The following is a 21,232-nucleotide window of genomic DNA, read 5'->3' as shown; positions in this document are numbered from 1 at the left end:
GTTTTTCTTTACTTAGCTGCTTTTTTCTTGCCATAATACAAATTCTAACAGTCTATTCAGTAGGACTATCAGCTGTGTATCCACCTGACTTCTGCACAACACAACTGATGGTCCCAACTCCATTTATAAGGCAAGAAATCCCACTTATTAAACCTGACAGGGCACACCTGTGAAGTGAAAACCATTTCAGGTGACTACCTCTTGAAGCTCACCAAGAGAATGCAGAGTGTGTGCAAAGCAGTAATAAGAGCAAAAGGTGGCTACTTTGAAGAAACTAGAATATAAGGCGTATTTTCAGTTGTTTTGCACTTTTTTGTTAAGTACATATTTCCACATGTGTTAATTCATAGTTTTGATGCCTTCAGTGTGAATCTACAATGTCAATAGTCATGAAAAGAAAGGAAACTCATTGAATGAGAAGGTGTGTCCAAACTTTTGGTCTGTACTGTATATATATATATTATATTATATATAGTACACACAAAAAATAAAGATGAAATACTTGAATTTCACAGTGTTCATTTATTTGACAAACAAAATAACAGTCCACAGTAACAAAGTAAAGTAGAGTGACAAATTAAATAGCTGTCCACAGTAGCCTACCCGTGCAAAACAAAAAAGGCATACATTGCATAGATTAGCCATCAATCTATGCAATGTATGCTAGAAATAAAAGTAATCATCAAAAGGAAATTAAAACATAGCCTATACAACAACAGATACGGGTACATACATAGACAGAGAACTGGGTATACTCTTCCCTAACCATAACAATATCCATAACAACAACACTCTACACATGGTTTTTTTGAAGGTGCAATGCTTCTCAGCCAGTAGCACAGCCCTTGAAGGAGCGTGGGTATGGGCAGCACCCCTCTCTTCTTCTGCTTCTTCTTCTTCTGTTCTTACACCAGCCACTGTTGATGTAAAAACAGACACCTCCACCTTTCGTTTTACCGGAAAGTTCTGTGTCGCGATCCGCTCTGAAGAGTTGGAAGCCTGCCAGCTGCAGCGCAGAGTCCGGTATCAAGCCGCGCTTGACTTCGAGGTGTAACCATTATTATTGTCCGGCCGGAAACGGCGCCCAGTGAAGGATGGTGTAGCAATATTGTTGTCCAGGTGGAAATCGGGAGAAATTCGTGAGAATGTTGGCCCCGGGAGATTTTCGGGAGGGGCACTTAATTCGGGACTCTCCCGGGAAAATCGGGGGGGGGGGGGGGGGGGTTGGCAAGTATGTTACTGCAAGACTGAATCACCATTCAAGCTGAATGGGCAAAGTATTTAACCAAGAGAATATGAGTCTAATATCCTTTTTGTAGATTTTTTTTTTTTTTCATATTGCAATATGAAACATTTACCAAATTGCATTTCAAGATTCAAAAACATAATTGTCCGTCAATGCAGGCAATAATGAAACTTAATTTCACAAATTTTTTAAGAAAAAATAACTATAATTATAGCTGCTGCGCAGCGATGGGTCGGGTCCGGGCTATTTTTGGCAAATTTAGGCAACTCTGAGGCTGAGCAACAAAGTGTAACAGGAAGACAGACAGTTGACATCATAATGTTCATTTTTCATTAGTTGAGGCTTGAACTTACAACCTTTGACACCTAAGTCCATCTTCTATCTCACTTAGTTAACTGGCTAGTGACAGATCATGTGAGGCTTCACAAAGTGAGTAAGCTATACACTGTCATGCAGGCATATTTGTAACCACTGTAAAAATTTAAAAAAATCTCTGCCTCCACATTTCCTGTCTCTCACTGTATTATCCATATAGGCAAAAATGCCCCCCAAAAAGATTGGTTTGAAATACTGCTCTCTTGATTTAATCTTTGTTTTGCTGTGATTTTTTTATATATATGTTTCCCACTCACTGAACTAGATCACTGATCCTGTCTCCTACTCTCAGCTGGATCAACTTTAAGTGATTCTCCTTCTTCAGTTTAAATGGAGGGTGTCAATCAGCATTAAAGCACATTGCAGCCACCTATGTTTGGACTGGAATTATATCACCACAAAACAAACAAAGTAATAAAAAATTCAGTTATTAGGAAAAAAATCTGAAAATACACATATTGCATCTAGACAGCATGGAGATGTTGGTAAATTGTTTTTAAAAATGATTGATTTGCTCCATAAGTGAATAACTGATGTTTAGCTATGTCATTACTGCATTGACTCCAATTGTTCACATGAAAGAAAAATTTAAAATGCTGTGAAAAATTCAGTTTTTGAGGCTCAATTTTTCATAAATCAAAGGAGGAGAGAGGAAAGAGGTTTAAGAAGTTTTACAGTTTTTGAAAAAAAACTGAGTGATGTACTTCATGATTTTTAATAGGTTTAAATGTACAAAAGTTTCTTCAATATTGAGTTCTGAAGCTGCAGCAAGTATGGTTGATTTGTTATGATTTTTCAAAGTTTTGAACTTTGGACGCTTGCGGTAGCACCACCATCAGGACTATTGGCTTGGGTTTACAGCTGAGGTAATCTGGCATGAGACTGGACCTTTGTGCAAAATTTGGTTAGCTTTCATCCATGGTCCAGTCCAAGCTATTTGTTTTTATTTAATTTAGAGGCTTGCTGTGATGCCACCATCAGGACAATGGTCTTGTGTTTCATGTTGAGGACATCTGATATTTTGATCTGTCATCATCATCATCCTTGCTGGGTCTTGAAGCCACAACCCCTGACACCAAGCACCAGCTCCTAACTCACTGAGCTAATTGGATGAAAGTGAGACCTGCTGTGTGGCTTCATTTGTCGACTCAGGGAGTCACTGTCCGGGCAGCTGTTGTCAAGGCAGATTTCAAAAATGGTCAAAATGTCAGAAATTCTGTTACCTGAAAAAAAATCTGATAATACATAAATTGCATCTTGACAGTATCGAAATGTTGGTGATTTGTTTTTAACTTAAAGTGTTTTGCTTCATAAGAGAAAATTTGATGTTTAAAAATGCCACTCTTCCATTGACTCCAGTTGTTCCCATGAGAGCAGAATTCAAAATGTTCTCAAAAATTCAGTTTTTGAGATAAAATTCTGATATTTGCCAAACTCCATCAACCATGACTGCAAAATATTCTCAATTTTTTTCAGGAAGATTGAAAATGTATTTAGCAATAATTTGATAGTATATGTTTACAGTACTGTTTACAGTCAAACATTTTGATGCACTGTAGGCTTAATTTTTGATAAATCAAAAATCCGAGAAACAAGTTTTGTGGAGGACGGTCTGAAGATGCTCTCTAGCAAGTTTGGTGACAATTGGGCAAAAATTGTGGGAGGAGATAGGTTTTATAAGTTTTACAGGTTTTGAAAAAAACTGAGTGATGGACTTCATAATTTGTAATGAGTTTAAGTGGACTAAAGTTTCAGCAGTATTGGGGCTACAGTTTGGTGAAAGTTTCAAAACTGTAGCATGTACTGTTGATTTTGTAGGTATTTTTAAAGTTTTTAAATTTAAACGCTTATTGTGCCCCCCCCCCCCCCCCAGGAGGAATATTGACATGTCCTTGGAATTAAGTAAATCTGGCATGGGGCCGGACATTTCTGTAAAGTTTGGTGAGTTTTTGCCCATGGGAAGTATGACTTCCTCGGAAGAAGAAGAAGAAAGAAAGAAAGAAAGAAAGAAAGAAAGAAAGAAAGAAAGAATTCCTAGGAATACAATAGGCTCGTTCGAGATGAACTGCGCCTCGCCTGGAAGGTGGACGAGACCAGGCGGCAGCAGCAGGGGGCAGTGGCAAAAAGCTGCAGTCAAGTCGGACAGTTTCCAGCCGCCGTCAAAGAAAATACAGGAAGTCACAGAAATATTTACATCCTGTCAGATCCATCTGTAGGCTACCTGTAGTTTGCACAACACGTTCAGATAGCTATGGCTGAAGAAACTGCACATGCGTTCTTGGTCGCTGATGAAACTGAAGCAGAAGAGATCCCCCTACTTTTCCACTTTGCACATAAATTACACTGTGTTAATCCTCTCAATGGGCAGATGGGATGTGGTGTGATTTTTAATATTTAATCTCACAAATGTAACAAATAGAAATACAAACTTTGAGGTCATACAAAGTGGATTTTTCTAAAATAACTTCTTTTCACTGTGGTCTAAATTTGTCAATCATAACTTTTTATTTGTTTAACGATGCCACTGTTATGATTGAGGTGAGAATCAGAACGACTGGGCAGATTTCAGCCCTTGGAAGTAATTTATTGAACAAGAATTGTCTACAAAGTAGACTTATATAAAGACACTGTCATTTATAAATCATACAATCCCTAAATTTAAGAAACTGAACTACTGAATTAACAGTCCAAACGTTCTCACAGCTACTGTACATATATAGGCTACACATGGGGAGGACAAGCAGCAAAGGTTTCTTATAATCTTTATTCATTGATGTATTTATATTTGTAATTATATACAGTATATCAACCACACAAAATATGTCTGTTAACAGATTAAACCTTCATTGCACATGAGATTCATATAATCTAACATTAAATATAAACAATACACAGGAAATAAGAATTGTCGACTGAACGTATGCTGCCTTCATGTGCTATGGTATTTATGGTAAATACCAAAAGACGACGTGAAAAGTGCACATGAACACCCTCTCATGTGGTATTTTCCACTGGGCAACTCGTAGAATTTTTTGATGCCCGAGTTGCCGAGATGAGATAACCTGTCACCTTTTCAACATGGCGGCGAACAACGAAAGATTTGTGAATGGTAAGCAATGTACACTACTAAACGTGTTTTGCTACTGTAAGTGGATCGTTTTTGGAGCCTATAAAGTGTTGCTCCATTGACAATTGTAATATGATGCGTTAACACTCGGTGTCAGTTTTTAAAATACCGTTATGGTTTGGTTTTACCTCCCAAGAGCAGATGCTAGCAGATGTCAATAGGAGCTTATTTTCTCTGTACAACAACAAAAGCACATGAACACAACGCACTGGTAAATACCAGATCACAAGTGGAAAATACCATCTGTACCATAGCACATGAAGGCAGCAGTAGTCCTAACTAAGAGCCAATCAGCTCTTTGATCAGGCGACAGCCAGGCGTTTCCCATCATGCCCTGAGGTCTTGCAGTCGGTGGAGAGCAACTGCGGCGCCTGGCTCTAAAGACTGCGGCCGCCCATGGATGTATTATATATTATAGATCCATGCGGCCGCCTTGATCTCGCGTGGTAATCGTTGCAGGCGCGTCAATGACGTCAGAGCAAGTCGGGATCAAGTCGGACACAAATCTAACCAGCATGCATTGTGCGGTGGTCGTCGGTGATCGATTCTGCGCAGGCCTGGCTCATCTCGAACGAGCCTAATAAGTGTCCTGGCAGCTTAGCTGCCCGGACCCTAACTAAAAATCTATGACACCCCTTGGCCTTACGTCACTGAACATGTTACCTTCACACTCCGCAGTAGCTTTGTAAACATGATGGAGGCAGATGACTAAAGGCTGCTGGACTACTGAATGGAAAAGTCCCACTGCAGCCAGTGTTTCTTCCTGTTTACACTGTGTCAAACCGAGAATGGGCTGTGGTTAATAGTTGGACGTTATACCATCACTACCAGACGCTGTCGTTTCAGCATGAATAACATCATTAGCATGGATAGCAATAGTGTGGTGGGGTATACTCCCCTAGTACAGAGTAAGGTGTAGTGCTGGTGAATGCAGCCTGGACTCAACTCCTCCCCCAACAAATTCCCTAATCAGGGCCAAGCGGAAGCACCTGTGACAGTTGTTCTGCCTCTGCTTCCTGCTCTGTCTCTGCTGTGGCTGGCAGTGTTTGGTGTCCCAGTTTGCCCCTTACCAGAGTGTTTTCTGTGTTTATGTCTGGTGCATGAGTGGTGAGAGGCTTAGTTTTTAAAATGTATTTTAACATGCAGTGAGCTTAGCTAATTTTAGTTTCCCCTTTTTTCAGGTTCACCTGCACAATAACGCTGCTGTTTTGTCCTCAGTTTTGCCTTCAGATTTGTGTTATGTCCTTTTGCCTTTAGTTTTGCCTTTTGTTTAGTTTTGTGTTTTAAACCAACTGGGTTACTTTACTTTGTTGTTTTTGTTATCTTGTTTATTTGATTACTTGTTTTCTGACCATTTGTTTAGTTATTTTTGTAAGCAGAGTGCCATATTGTTGGGAGGCTAGGCAGCCGTGGTGAGGTCTTTGACTAAGAAGTGGGCTTTAATTTTGAAATTCCTCATCAGAAGCTCCTGAGAGTTTATTTTTACGTCTTACTAATTATTCGCACAATGCCATGGCCTCCATCTTCTAACGCTTCAATGTGATCAGAGTTACAATGGTAAAATGAATTGAGTAAATAATCAATGAATGAATTCCTTAAATGCTCAATTAATTAATCAATTACCAGATTGACTGAATAAATGAGAAATTGTGTTCATAGGTCATTGCTTTTATTTTGAAATCTGTTCTTGCGCTGCATTACCGTAAAACAATTTATCTGCTATACACAGGCACCACAAAACAATTGGGGGCTAGTTTGACCATGGGTTTTCGGAGTGGAGGCTTGACCGCAGTTGCATAACCCTTGTGAAGTTTCAATAAATGTGCTTGCACTCATCTCCCTGCCTTGTTGTCCGCTTCTGGGTCCTACCAAAACTACACATTGTAACATTAGTGCAATTAATTTTAATGAATTAACCTTAAAAGTTCTAAATAATTAAATGCTTGACAACCTTGATTTAAAAAAAAATACATAGTGTACATATAATAACATCAATTGTACATAAACGATAGAATTACATCTGTCTGTTTTTTGATGCGGTAAAAAATTAAATGTTGTTCACCACCAGTTAGGAGATAAGGTAGAAAAGATCAAATTAAATGAATATTAAACTTATTTCAAATTTGAATTTTGGTCTTGCATTTGGGAAATATGTCCACAGTTCTCAAACTTTCTACATAAAGGATGGTAAAGGTAATCCATTTCAAATATGATTATTAATCTGATAATAAAAACTGTTATACATCTGTAACAATGCTGAATAAACTCACCTTTGTGTTGTAATAGTTCTGCCTGGTCTGAGTCGATGTGCTGCCTTGTTACAAATCCTTCAAAATAACCAGAGATCACAATATGAGCTGTTGGTCTGCCTCTCACAAACTGTCCTGTCTGCACTCCAAAATAACCACCTGCATTTATATAAACCAGTGATAACAAAAAGTGAAAGTAGTTCAGCTCTAACTCGTGATTTCCCTGAAACCCTACAACTGATACCATTGAATTAACAACACACAATGTTCAGTGCTCTTTCAAATCTGTACTTAAATCTGAATTTTCTGAAGAAAGATGTATAGCTATGTATTCTAAAACAGCACTTCTGTACACAGGTAACTCTGAGCTTTCGCCCCCACAGGGAATCGGAGGTGGGATGTGTCATCGAGGATTTTATATGCCAGTCTGGTAACACAGGGTTTGAGTTACATGGGAGCCAATATGGGAGCCTTATGGGAGCTGAACTCCTATAAGGTGGGGTCTGATCTCCCATGAAATCAGTGAACTCATACATCTGTGGGGGTCACTAATACATTACCATCAACTGTTATTTTAATCACAAATAGTGCATTTTTCATGTAATGAGTATTTTTTTAACATTGATATGAAGTTCAAAGAAACATGTTTTTCAGAGGAACTACGCACCATATTCTCTTGTAAGTGGCAGTGACAATGACCACGCCTCCTGTGAAAAACTGTCTACAACACATTCTTTACTATTTGGGCCTACTGTACTTGTTAGTTTGTCAAATGTTACACATGATGATATTTCTTTTATGTGTGTAAAAAAGGTTGTATCCCTTTGTTCCAGTGATATAGGTATATATTTGCATGGGGAAGTGGGCTCAAATCCAGTGGTGTAAAGTAACAAAGTGCAAGTACTTTGTTACAGTACTTAAGTAGATTTTGGGATAAGTAGATAAGTAGTAGATTTTTGTTATAACTTTTACTGAAGTACATTATAAAGAAAAAAAACATACTTTTGCTCTGCTACATTATCACAGGACACTGTCGTTACTCGTTACAAAATGATATATTTGAATAATAGCCCAATTGTCTCATGATATTGTATCCGGGCTGAATGTATTCACGACACGTGCGAAAAACTGACGTTAGTCTAACTGTAAACCGCGAACGTAATCATGGCAGCCGCCTCGTCCACTGACACCGTTGGAGGAAATATGGACGATGCTGCCACAACAGCATCAGCTAGCAAGGCTAGCTCGGAGGAAGAATAACACCCGTGGCCGTATTTAAAACAAATGTTTTCCTGTGTGGGAATGAGAGAGCAGAGGGAGTATAAGGAGATAGGGAAGGAGTAGAGGGAGGTATAAATAATGTTAATTAGAGCTGCAACGATGTTGTATTAAGCTGTTGTTAATTGGCAACTATTTTGATAATAAATTAATCATTTTGAGTCATATTTTTAAGGAAAAAAAGGCACATTTCTCAAATTCCAGCTTCTTAAATTAATATTTTCTGGTTTATTTCCTCCTCTATGGCAGTAAACTGAAAATCTTTAAGTTTTGGACATTTGAGGACATCATCTTGTGCTTTGGAAAACTTATCCACATTTTCAACCATTTTCTGACACATTATAGACCAAACAAAATTAATGGAAAACATAATCGACTGATTAGTCAACAATGAAAAATAATTGTTAGTTGCAGCCCTACTGTTAAACAAGTTTAAATTGAAGAATTAAATTTCTGGCTGTTTTATTTCTTTGTACTTTTACTTTTACTTTTGATACTTAAGTACATTTTAATACTTGACAAATACTTGTGATACTCAAGTACATTTGATGTAAGCTACTTTAAGACTTGTACTCAAGTAATTTTGTCATGGGTAAATTTTATTTTTACCAGAGTCATTTTCAAGCAAGGGATCTTTACTTTTACTCAAGTATAGCATGTCAGTACTTTATACACCACTGGTGGTGGAGAAGCGGCAGCCCAACGGCAGTGGGCAGCCGGTCTGTCTGCTCTACCTAAAGAGCCCAGATAAACTCTGATGGTGAAGAGCGGCTCTGCAGAATAAGTGACCCCGACAAGAGCAGCAGAAGACCAAAGAAGAGGGTGAAGAAGGTCGGTGTGTAACGCAAATCAAGATCTGGGACATCCTAGATCCAGCATCTCCTTTGTCACTATCAAATACATTTGGTGAAATATTTAATGTTATCTATCCTGTGCTTCTTTTAGTTTAACAAAGTAAAGTAACCCAGTTGGTTTAAAACACAAAACTAAACAAAAGGCAAAACTAAAGGCAAAAGGACATAACACAAATCTGAAGGCAAAACTGAGGGCAAAACAGCAGCGTTATTGTGCAAGTTTCTCAAAAATCACTAGTTTGCCTATTGTGCAGGCAGATTTTAAAAAGAGATAGAGGGAGCGGTCATGTCACGAAGAGATGCCAGGCATTTTAAATCAGATTTTAAAAAAGAGAGAGAGGGAGCGGTCATGTCACGCAGAGATGCCAGGCATTTTTAATCAGATTTTAAAAAGAGGTAAAGGGAGTGGTCATGTCACGCAGAGATGCCAGGCATTTTAAATCAGATTTTAAAAAAGAGAGAGAGGGAGCGGTCATGTCACGCAGCGATGCCAGGCATTTTAAATCAGATTTTAAAAAAGAGAGAGAGGGAGCGGTCATGTCACGCAGAGATGCCAGGCATTTTTAATCAGATTTTAAAAAGAGGTAAAGGGAGTGGTCATGTCACACAGAGATGCCAGGCATTTTTAATCAGATTTTAAAAAAGAGGTTGAGGGAGCGGTCATGTCACGCAGTGATGCCAGAAGTGTGTGCACAAAAAAGCTCAGCTGGCATATTAGTGAGTGTTTGTACTATGAAATGATGAAATTAGTGTGGTTAATTCAAGCTGATGTGTATAGGTGCAAGTCTATGACACTGTCTGGAGTACTCAAATAGATTGGAGGCGATTGATCAGACGGACAGAACATGTCACTAGTTTCTTAGCCTACTGCTTTTTGTAGTTGTTTGTATAGCTTTCCACCCTAATTCCATTTCCCCCCATTGTAGCAGTCCACAACCAGAGGGGAGACGAGTCGACAGGGAGGTGAAGGGACAGTCAAGTAGGAAAAGAGAAAAGGAGGGAGAGAGAGTGTGCAAACAGTAACGACAATCAGCTGTTACTATGCACATCTCCCTGCTGGTTTTGAGGGATTATTGTGAATGCTCTGATTTATTTAATGTAAATAAATAAGGCTCAGTTTGTAACAACAGTTTTAGCTTTGTTTACTGCCAACCCCCAGGTGTTGTCCGATGTGCTCCAGGATTCTCTGTTCTCTGACTTTTTCGCTCCCCCTGACCCGCTGGAAAAGCACCCTGTCTGTGTTCGGGCAATGCAAAAATTCTTGCCGTGATCCTCTTGGGGCTCGACAGCTGAGTGATTGGTCAGCTGAATGCTTGGCACTGATCTGTTATTTTTAATCAAGCTCGCTGGTAAAAGGGAGATAAAGTTCACATGAGGTGCAATAATGTGCAAATAGTGAGAAGATAGGAAAAATTATTTCCCAGGTTCTTAAAATCTTTCCTCATGTCTGGATCGTCAATACAACGTATCCACAATGACGACGGGATAATAGATGATCAATCTAAATGCTATCTACTGCCAGCCAGGCGGGACAAATCCCAGTGTGCTGGCGCATTGTTGGGCTGGTCAGACGCATTCTTTTACACTGGTCTACCCATTTACCAGTGGCGAATCTTCAAGGCCTTCAAGGTATTCAGAGAAGGCCCTGGAATCCTCAGATGAAAAAGAAACGTATCGTATTAATTCTACAAATAAAATAAAATTATGCCGACTTGTTTCTCTAGTTTTCTGTCCATACACTGCGCGTTTGAGTGGTTTTGTGTTGGAAAACAATTCAACCAATCAGATATTTTCTACGGTGTCTCTGGGGAGAATATACTCCATCGAGGGTATTCTCTTTCCTTTATAGAATGCCTTGACCATTAAACGTAATGAGAGCGTACATTTGGATCGACAATTTGATCAACCAATCATATTTGGATCTGTAGCCAATGGGCGTATTCTTTACGGCTCCAGGGTATTCTAGAAGGCCCGCTTGCTGCTCAGTCACGCGAGACCTAGCTCAACTTGCGAAACTTGTGATTGTTAGCTAGCCGACGTTGAATATGGCAGCAGGTGGAGATGAAACTGATGCAGCAGGAGGAGATATTGTCGCGGATTTATTGACGGTGCCCTTTTCAAGACTACCCTTTGATGAAGAGATGGACATTGTTAAGAAAGGTCAGCCAACACCCGAACACTTCGAGCTCAATCAGCCTGCAAAAGCAGGCTATGTGCGCCATTTTCAGGCTAGCAACTGGGAACGATACACTTGGCTGACAGGCTCAGTTCGACGCAAGAGGCTCTACTGTTGGGAATGCTTGTTGTTTGGGACCGACAAGGGTGCATGGAATTGGAAAGGCTATGATAATCTTAGCAGTTTAACTAAGGCTGCACAAAAACACCAAAACACAGCAGGTCATCTTAAGGCAACGATTTCCTTGAAAACTTTTGGAGACACAAGGATCGATCTACAGCTGGACGAACAGAGACGGAGAGACACGACGATGCACAACGAAAAGGTGAGAAAAAAAATAGGGAGATTTTGAAACGTCTGATCCACTGTGTGATTTTCCTTGGGAAACAGGAGTTACCTTTTAGGGGCCATGATGAGAGCAGAGAATCAGCTAATCGTGGCAATTACCTGGAGCTACTGTCATTTTTAGCGGAATATGATCCAGACTTGTACTACCATCTTTCCACCTCCAAAGTGTTCATTGGAACTTCAAGTCAAATACAGAACGACTTGATAAGTGCTGTTGCCGATGTGATGGGTGAGACCATCAAAGAAGAAATAAGGAAAGCACCCTTTGTAGCTTTAATGCTGGATGAAACATCAGATGTCAGCAATACTGCTCAGCTATCACTTGTTCTTCGTTTTGTAACAGACAGTGGCGTAAAAGAGAGGTTCATCAAATTTGAGGATGTGACAGGGAGTAAACGGGCAGAGGACATAGCAGCCCTGGCACTTCAGTTCTTGGAGGAATATGGATGCATGGACAAACTTGTAGCCCAGTGCTATGACGGCGCCGCCGTTATGGCCTCGGGGCTGAACGGAGTGCAAGCCAAGGTGAAGGAGAAGATCCTACAGGCGCTTTTCATACACTGTTATGCACATGCCCTTAATTTGGTGTTATCTCAAGGTGTAGCAAAAATAAGAGACTGCAAAATTTTCTTCTCACACCTGTCTGGCCTGGCTGCGTTCTTTTCGAGATCGCCAAAACGAACGCAGCTGCTTGATGAGATATGTCAGAAGCGACTGCCACGGGTGGCACCAACCAGGTGGAATTTTGCATCAAGATTGGTGTGTACTGTATTTGAAAAGAAGGATGCTCTTAAAGATCTGTTTGAGTACATTGTTGACCACCATGATGAATTTGAAGAGGCTGCCATACACAGTGCTGATGGCTACATATCAAACCTGGGCAACTTTAAGTTTTGCTTTTTGCTTTCAACTTTTAACGAAATGTTTGCACATGCAGATGTGCTCTTTGACATTTTACAGAACAAGTCATTTGACATGCAGTTTTGTATGGCCAGGGTGCAGGAGTTTTGTCTTTGCATTGAGGGGCAGAGGGAACGTTTTGATCACATATATGACGAGACTGTGCAGAACACCGGCGTGCCAACCGGACGGAGGGCCCACGGAGATTGTCGCGCACACTACAAGAAGCTGCACAATGACATTCTTGACAATATTTTGAACCAAGTGCAAAATCGGTTTAAAGACCACGAAAAACTTTCATTCCTTTCCCTTCTGGACCCTCAACAGTTCACCAGCTTTAAGACTACATTCCCTGAAACTGCCTTCTCAAGCCTGACAGACAGCTACGGGCCGCACTTTGACTTGCCACGGCTGAAAACCGAACTGTCTGTGATGTATTCTATGGGAGATTTTCAGGGAAAGAACCCATCTGACATCCTCCTCTTTCTCCACCGTAAAGGACTCTGTGACAGCATGCATCAGCTATATGCACTAACATGTTTAGTTTTAACTATCCCTGTCACCACTGCATCCGTGGAAAGGACATTTTCTGCCCTCAAAAGGATAAAAACGTATGCAAGGAACACAACAGGACAATCCCGACTCTCTGCATTAGCTGTTATGGCTATTGAAAAGCAAGTTCTCTTGGATCTGAAAACCAGTGATCAGCTTTATGACCGGGTGATTGAAAAATTCATCCAAAAGGACAGGAGGATGGATTTCGTCTTTAAGTGAGCGTCATTGGTGAGTGGAACTGATTTTTTTTATTGCTGGTTTTGCTGCAGTGTTACATCTCGTTGAACTGGTTGCATTTTGTTTCCACACACTTGTTAAATGTTTGTTCATAAAGTGACTGTCTACCTGACGTCCGATAGTGTGTGCGTGTGTGTGGCTGCGGCTGTGGCTGCGGCTGTGTGTGTGTGTGGCTATGTGCATAACTAGAACAACGCAATTTTGAAGATGGAGCAGTAAAATTATATTTTGCCTAAAGCTTAAAAATGGCCAGGGACGCCACGTATTTTTCGTTAATGATTTTTTTTGGGGGGGAGGGGGGGTACAGAAGGCCCAGTTCTGATAGGCACGGTTCGCCACTGCCATTTACAAGCCTGTTATCATCAATTCACCGGGTTAAAAGATCCCATTGTATCAACCTTTATGGTGAATGTATAGCTAGCAGCTATATGTACCACTTTCCCTGGTTGTATGTCACTGTAACTGTTGGTAGTGGCAGTCCTAGCTTGCAAGACGCCCTGGCCGAACCTCACCTTCAGCCCCCTATTTTATTTTATAGCTACTTAAGCATATTATTGTATATAGTATTTCATTGTTTTTAATATATTGTATATAATACTTTATTGTTTCTATATTTGCCCTTGTATTTTGATTGTATTTGAATAGAGTTGTTCCGATTCCGATGCCAGTATCGGAAATGCCTCCGATACTGCCGAAAATGCCGGCATCGGTATCTGCGAGTACTGGAGTCCAGGCACCGATCCGATACCACGTAATTTATTAGCGCCTAGCTCCGTTAGCTCCGAGATTCTACCGGATGTATGTCCGCTGCGTTACGGCTCCGGTACGGTTTGGCTCCGTCGTCCTCGTCCGGCAACCCCCACCAGCTGTGTTTTGAGTCCGCAGCTCCGCCGATCAGCTGGAGTTACGAAACCGAGGAATTCCTGCGATGATTATATAATCACACACGACCGCAGTTATATGTATGTGTTATAAACACAACAACACAAAGTGTTCCCGACTGAAGGATTAGAAGAAGAGCGAGTATTTGTCTCTTATTTGAGGTTTTTGTGCTTGTATCAACACGGAGTGTTTTATTTTGAAAATTAACCGGATGTCATGTTATTATTTCGTGTCTGACTTCCTGTCTGCTCTGTGCTGAATTCGGCTTTATACTGTTCTATTTAAAAATAAATGGCTTTCATTTGCTGTATTCATTCATGTTTTACAAAGGGTTTAACCTGAGCCAGGCCTCACCACATTGATAATCATATCACAATTTTTTATAACACACCGGTATCGGTATCGGTACTTGTATCGGCCGATACCCACAGCATAAGTATCGGAATCGGTATCGGGAGGGAAAAAATGGTATCGGAACATCTCTATATTTGAATGTACCCGCTGCTCTGATAACCTAATTTCTGTCTGTCTTTCTGTCTATGACTGAAATGTGCTTTATGTGGAAGCAATTCGTGATGTGATTGACTTTAGCCTACTAGTTGCATTAGTTGTGCACTATAAGATGAATTTACGGTGGCCCTGAAGGGCAAACGACAACAAATGGGGAATCACAACAACAAAAAGAAAAACACTACGACAAAAAAAAAAAAAATAAAAAAAAAATATATATATATATATATATATATATATATATATATATATACATATACAAATATAAATAACACAACTACATTAACAAAAACACAAAGACAAAAAGAAAAACACAACGACATTAACTTAAAGGTCCCATATTATACTGTTTTTCATCAATTCCATACAGCTGTCAGAGGTCCAACAACACTGTATTCGAAATGTATTGCCCCCAAACCCATCAGTGGTCCTGAATATCAGCTGTCTAAAAGTGGCTCTACTGATGCCGCGTTCCAGTTACATGGGAGACCACTCGCCCGAGTTGCTCTTACGCGAGAATGTGACGTCATTTCTGGGCTTGTCGCACTTTTAGCGTTCCCGTTTGTCATCGCTACACGACAAGTCGGAAGAACATGGACGCCATCAGGGCAGTAGCAAGCTAGTCATTGTTTTGTTATTGTTAGCTACATTAGCCTATTTAGCAAACCAGCTCGAAAACACTTTACATTGTATTGCAGGCACAGCAAGACCGTGCAATGCATAAATTGGTGACCGGATTAAAGCAGCAATGTAATCAAGTGTGTAAGAGCATTTAAAATCAACATTAAAACGACCAACGTGGTACAAATACAAAGAAAATACATCAATTATGGGCGCAGCCATCTTTGTTTGTCACGTCGTTTGTCTATCCTCGCTCAACTCGGTGTACTCTCATGAATACGGAAGCACATTGCATTCACTGGATAAAAAAAATTAGACACCAGGATCTCGTAATTATGAGATCAGGATCTCGTAATTATGAGAAAAGATCTCGTAATCATGAGATCAGGATCTCGTAATTATGAGAAAAGATCTCGTAATTATGAGATCAGGATCTCGTAATTATGAGATAGTGAAACACTGCGGTCAAGCCAGCCCACACGTTGTTTTGCAGTGCGTGATGTAGCCTTTCAAAATAAAAGCCCATTACACGTTCATATTTCCTTTACATTAAGGTTAAAGTTTAAAAAAACATTTTTTTATTATTTATTACTCGACCGTTCCACTTCAGATTGATAGTACTCAACCTCAGGAGGACACCCAGAAAATCAGGTCAATCTGATGTGGCATTTCAGAATAAAAGCCCTCTGAACTTTCATATTTCACTGTATTATATGTACATTAGGATTCATATTTCTTAAAAACTACCCGTTATTACTGGACCGTTCCACTTCAGACTGGTAGTACTTGACCTCAGGATGACACCCAGGAAAAAGCAGGCCAATCTGATGTGGCATTTCAAAATTAAAGCCCTCTTAAATGTCAGATATTGTCCATATTTACATGTATATTCAGATGAATATTCAAAAAAAGTTTTCCACAAAAATTTCCACAGACTAATTTTAATTCAGACTGGTAGTGGTCCACCCCAGAGACTCACTCATGTAATATCAGGAAGTTCTGATGTGGAATTTCAAAATTAAAGTCCTCTGATATTTGAAATATTTTAAACATTTTTCCTCAAATTCAGATTTACATTGAAGGGTAACTCCCTGTTTCCACAGAATAATTTCTGTTCAAAATGATAGTACCCCACCTCAGAGACTCACTCATTTAATATCAGGAAGTTCTGATGTGGAATTTCAAAATTAAAGCCCTCTTAAATGTCAGATATTGTCACTATTTACAAATTCAGATGGATATTTAAAGGAAACTCCCTGTTTCCATGGACTAACTTTAATTCAGACTGATAGTGGTCCACCTCAGAGACTCACTCATATAATATCAGGAAGTTCTGATGTGGAATTTCAAAATTAAAGTCTGCTGAAATTTGAAATATTTTGTGTGTAAACAGGTAGTTTCTTTTTAATGTCAAGCTGAATTCACATGGAAATATTGACAATATCTGACATTTAAGAGGGCTTTTATTTTGTAATTCCACATCAGAACTTCCTGAGATTATATGAGTGAGTCTAAAGCCTGATTTATGCTTCTGCGTCGCGGCGACGGCATAGCTACGTCGTCGACGCAGACCCCTACGCCGACCCTGCGCCGTAGCCTGACGTGCGCCTCCAAAAAATCCTGACTACGCATTGCGTCAACGCATCGAGACGCGAACGGCAAGGACTGTGATTGGTCCGCTCAGAACGTCATTTCCGGCAGTTGCTTTTTCCGGTCAACAGTGTAACAACACCGGTTGGCGGTGAATTGCAGAATAACGCCGTCGCCGTGACGCAGAAGCATAAACTAGGTTTAAGAGGTGGACCACTATCAGTCTGAACTGAAATTAGTCTGTGGAAACAGGAAGTTTCCTTTTAATGTAAATCTGAATTTGAGGAAAATATTGAAAATATAATCCAAATTTCAGAGGGCTTTAATTTTGAAGGTCCACATCAGAACTTCCTGATATTACATGAGTGAGGCTCTGAGGTGGACCACTATCAGTCCGAACTGAAATTAGTCTGTGGAAACAGGGAGTTTCCTCCTAATATCGATCTGAATTAAGAGAGAAATATTAGAAATATTTGACATTTTAGAGGGCTTTTATTTTGAAAGGCTACATCAGATTGACGTGAGTATTTGTTACGTCCTGAGGTTGTTGTGGAAGCCTTTGAAACAAGTCTTTTCTCGCTATTAGTGTAATCACACTAATAAAACACACAGTATATGCGCACACCGCAAAGCAATGTGTGGGCTGGCTTGACCGCAATGTTTCACTATCTCATAATTACGAGATCTTTTCTCATAATTACGAGATCCTGATCTCATAATTACGAGATCTTTTCTCGTAATTAGGAGATTTTTTCTCATAATTATGAGATCCTGATCTCGTAATTACGAGATAAGGTATCTAATTTTTTTTTTATCCAGTGAATGCAATGCGCTTCCGTACATGAAGACCGAGTCGGACAGTGGATATTCCGACCAAAAGGGGGCGTGCCTCGGTGAAATGTCGCGAGACAGCTGCGAGATTTCCCACTTTCCAACTCGGGCAAGTGGTCTCCCATGTAACTGGAACGCGGCATGAGCTCTGCTGGGAGCAGGCTGTTTCTGTGCCTGCAGCTTTTATGCTAATGAGCTCCGTCCTAACACACGCCCCTGTCAGGAAGAGGATGCCGTTCACGCTAGCGGTAGCATGTGCTAATGTTTACGGTGTCCCACTACACGGCCCTCTTAGGGACAGGATGCCGTTCACGCTAGCGGTAGCATGTGCCAATGTTTCAATGGATGTATCACTATGGCTCACCGAGATGCTGTCGTTCAGCCACACCAGTTTGACCCAGAATCGGACCCAGAAGGAGAGGCTCAGAAAAATACAGACTCTGCGGCTGCAGCAGGACTCCCCGACACAACCACCTGGCTCCCATCCCCCACTGACCTGCAACAGGTAACAGCTAAAAACAGCTAGCGAAAGCTGTGTTTGTCTCCAACACAGTCTCCAAACTCTTGGACACTGTCCGCATAGTCTCTGTCTCCAGTCTGCACATGTTTCCAGCCTTTTTACTGTGACAACCAAGCTCCCTCGTAATATTATTAACATGAAACTGTGATGGCCGCAGACGCAGCCACACCATGAGCACACTGTCGGTAACCCCTCGCACTCACATTTCTGTTTTGATCATTTAAACACTTAAGTTTATTTCTGCACATTATTATTATTATTATTATTATTATCATCATTATTAGTATTGCACAACAACACAACACGGGCAGTGCGAGTAAACAAATAAATGCAGGACACATAGTCTTTTGATTTCATACATCATACAGACTTTATTTACTTTAAGCACGTCATGGTCACACATTTGCAAGTGCACACATTTGTGTTGACTATGGTTTTGCTGTTATTTATTTGTTAATTCTTTCTGTCCTGTTCTGTTTTATTTACCATGCCCACCGCGGGGGTCCCGAGTCTGGCCAACTCCGGCGTCGTGGTGGGGCGTGCTGCAACGATTGGGGTCCGGGCGGAAACCAGCCAAAAGACGGGCAGAAAGGTTCCGCCAGTTTAAGACCCGCTCAGCATGATCCAACTGCTGTCCAGTCGTGGAGGGGGATTTAAGATTTTGTTGGGATTTTGTTATGGTTAATTTGGGTTAGATAATTTTGTGTATATATGTAAATATTAGTTTAAATAGGTTATTTCTGTAGAAATCTTTAGTTTGTCTTTTCCATAATGTTGGTTCTTTTGTAAGCTTAATTGATTTGATAATTACCCTGTCATTTACAGTATTTTGGTTTAGTCAAGTAGTATTTAAGCAGTTCCTTTTGTTTCATTTGGCAGAAGAGAGGTGGAGGGTATGTTTGGGTTGTGGTGCGTCTTTTTGGTTTTGTTAAGTTAACCTTTAAAGGGCCCTAAATCTTTTGTTAACCGTTTGAGTTTTGACTTATGTTCAACAAAAGAAAATAAATTTAATTTATTTGTGATAATTTTGAGTCTGCGTCCCTGTGTCGACTGCTGGGTCCCTCACATATGGTGGCAGTGGTGGGATATAGCCAGTAAGGGACGTGGACTTGTTTTTCCCCCCTCCAAAATTATTTTTTTTCCCCCTTTTCCTCCATTCTCACCATTTTTTTTCCCTTTTTGTGAGTGCAACAACCCCCTACGAAAATGCAGCGGAACTGCAGGGGGCGTGGCACCCAGCGAGGAGGAGCAGCAGCAACCCCTGGTGTGGTGCTAGCGAAAGGCCCTGAGGATGGCAGTGGCGGGGAAGAGGACAACACCAGCAATCTGGGAGAACCAACTCTCAAAGAGCTGGCCGACATGCTGCGCACACACATTGTGTCTCAGGAGGCACGGGAAGCCCAGCGCATCCAAGAGCTGGGGGAGCAAGACCGGCGGTTCGAGGCCCTCCGACAACAATTTGGTTTGTTGCGGCAGGACGTGGCGGGGCAACCACCTCCAGTACCACTCGGGGGAGCTCGAGGTGGTCCAGCATATGAGGTAGGAGGTGAACCGGATCCAAACGAGCCGCCTCCACGCGGTCCCCGGCCAGGCCGCTACGCCGAGCCAAAGCTACAAAAGTTGTCCGACTCAGATGATGTAGAACATTTTCTAATAACTTTTGAGCGTGTGGCTGCCGCTTGCCAGTGGCCAAGAGGGGACTGGTCCCTGCATCTTGTCCCCTTGTTGACTGGGAAGGCCAGAGGTGCGTATGTCCATATGGATGGAGACGAAGCCCTTAACTATGACAGAGTTAAAGCAGCTATTCTGAGAAAATATGATATTAATCCCGAAACATACCGTCAGAGGTTCCGGTCCCTTGATGTTGGGTCGGAAGAGAGTCCAAAGGAGCTCTATGTGAGACTAAAGGAAAACTATGTGAAATGGATCTAACCAAGAGGTAAAACTGTAGCGGAAATGAATGAACTTCTTATCCTTGAACAATATCTGCGTATGCTGTCTCCTGAGTTGCAGGTCTGGGTCAAGGAGCACAACCCAGAGTCAGCAGCGGAAGCTGCAGAGCTGGCTGACGTCTTCGTGGCAGCAAGGAGGAAGGGCCAGCAGTGGAGCTACAATGCCTGGAAGACCCCCAGAGAGCCACGTAAGCCTAAAAGCCAGCATATGCAGCGGTACCCCCAGGGGTTTGGTAAGCCTCCCTTTCAGGAAACTCCTACCTCTGCATCAAAGACTACTAGCAGAGTCCCGGTCTGTTATCAGTGTGGAGAAGAGGGCCATATAAAGCCAAGATGTCCAAGGGGGGCAGCGAAGGTAAATCACGTATGCCATGTTCCTAGGCCACAGGCTGAGTCAGACCAGACAGTCCAGCAGATGCCTCATATGATCAATGTGCAAGTGCATGGCAAAGAGTTTCAAGCACTTGTGGACTCTGGGAGTGACCAAACATTGGTGCATCAGGAATGTATTGCATATAATCTTGTGCAAAGTACTAACTGTATTCCAGTGCGTTGTGTGCATGGAGATGAGAAGCTAATACCGACTGCTGATGTCTATCTTAAAGTACAGGACCAAACGTACCTCATGACCGTGGGTGTGGCAGACAACCTCCCGTTCCCGGTGGTGCTGGGCCGAGATCTGCCAGTACTGCCGGACCTGTTGCAGCAGAAGCAGACGTGCAATGTTGCAATGACGAGGTCCCAATCCAAGAATCCATGAGTGGTTTGCCTTTTTATGATGCAGACTTGGAGAATGCACCCGGGAGATCTCGGAAGTCACGCAGTCATAAAAGACAAGATAGGTTCCAGTACACAGTCAGCCATCAGTCTTCTGAATCTCCCCTAACACCACCAGTGGAATTTAAACTCCCTGTGAATGATGACCCAACGTTAGCAAGCTATATACAGAAGGCTAAGGAACAAGAGGGGAAGCCTAGGCCT

This window comes from Pagrus pagrus (genome assembly GCF_965226575.1).
Source record: "Pagrus pagrus genome assembly, chromosome: 13".
In the NCBI taxonomy this organism is placed as follows: domain Eukaryota; kingdom Metazoa; phylum Chordata; class Actinopteri; order Spariformes; family Sparidae; genus Pagrus; species Pagrus pagrus.
Note: the sequence above shows the minus strand (reverse complement) of the source record.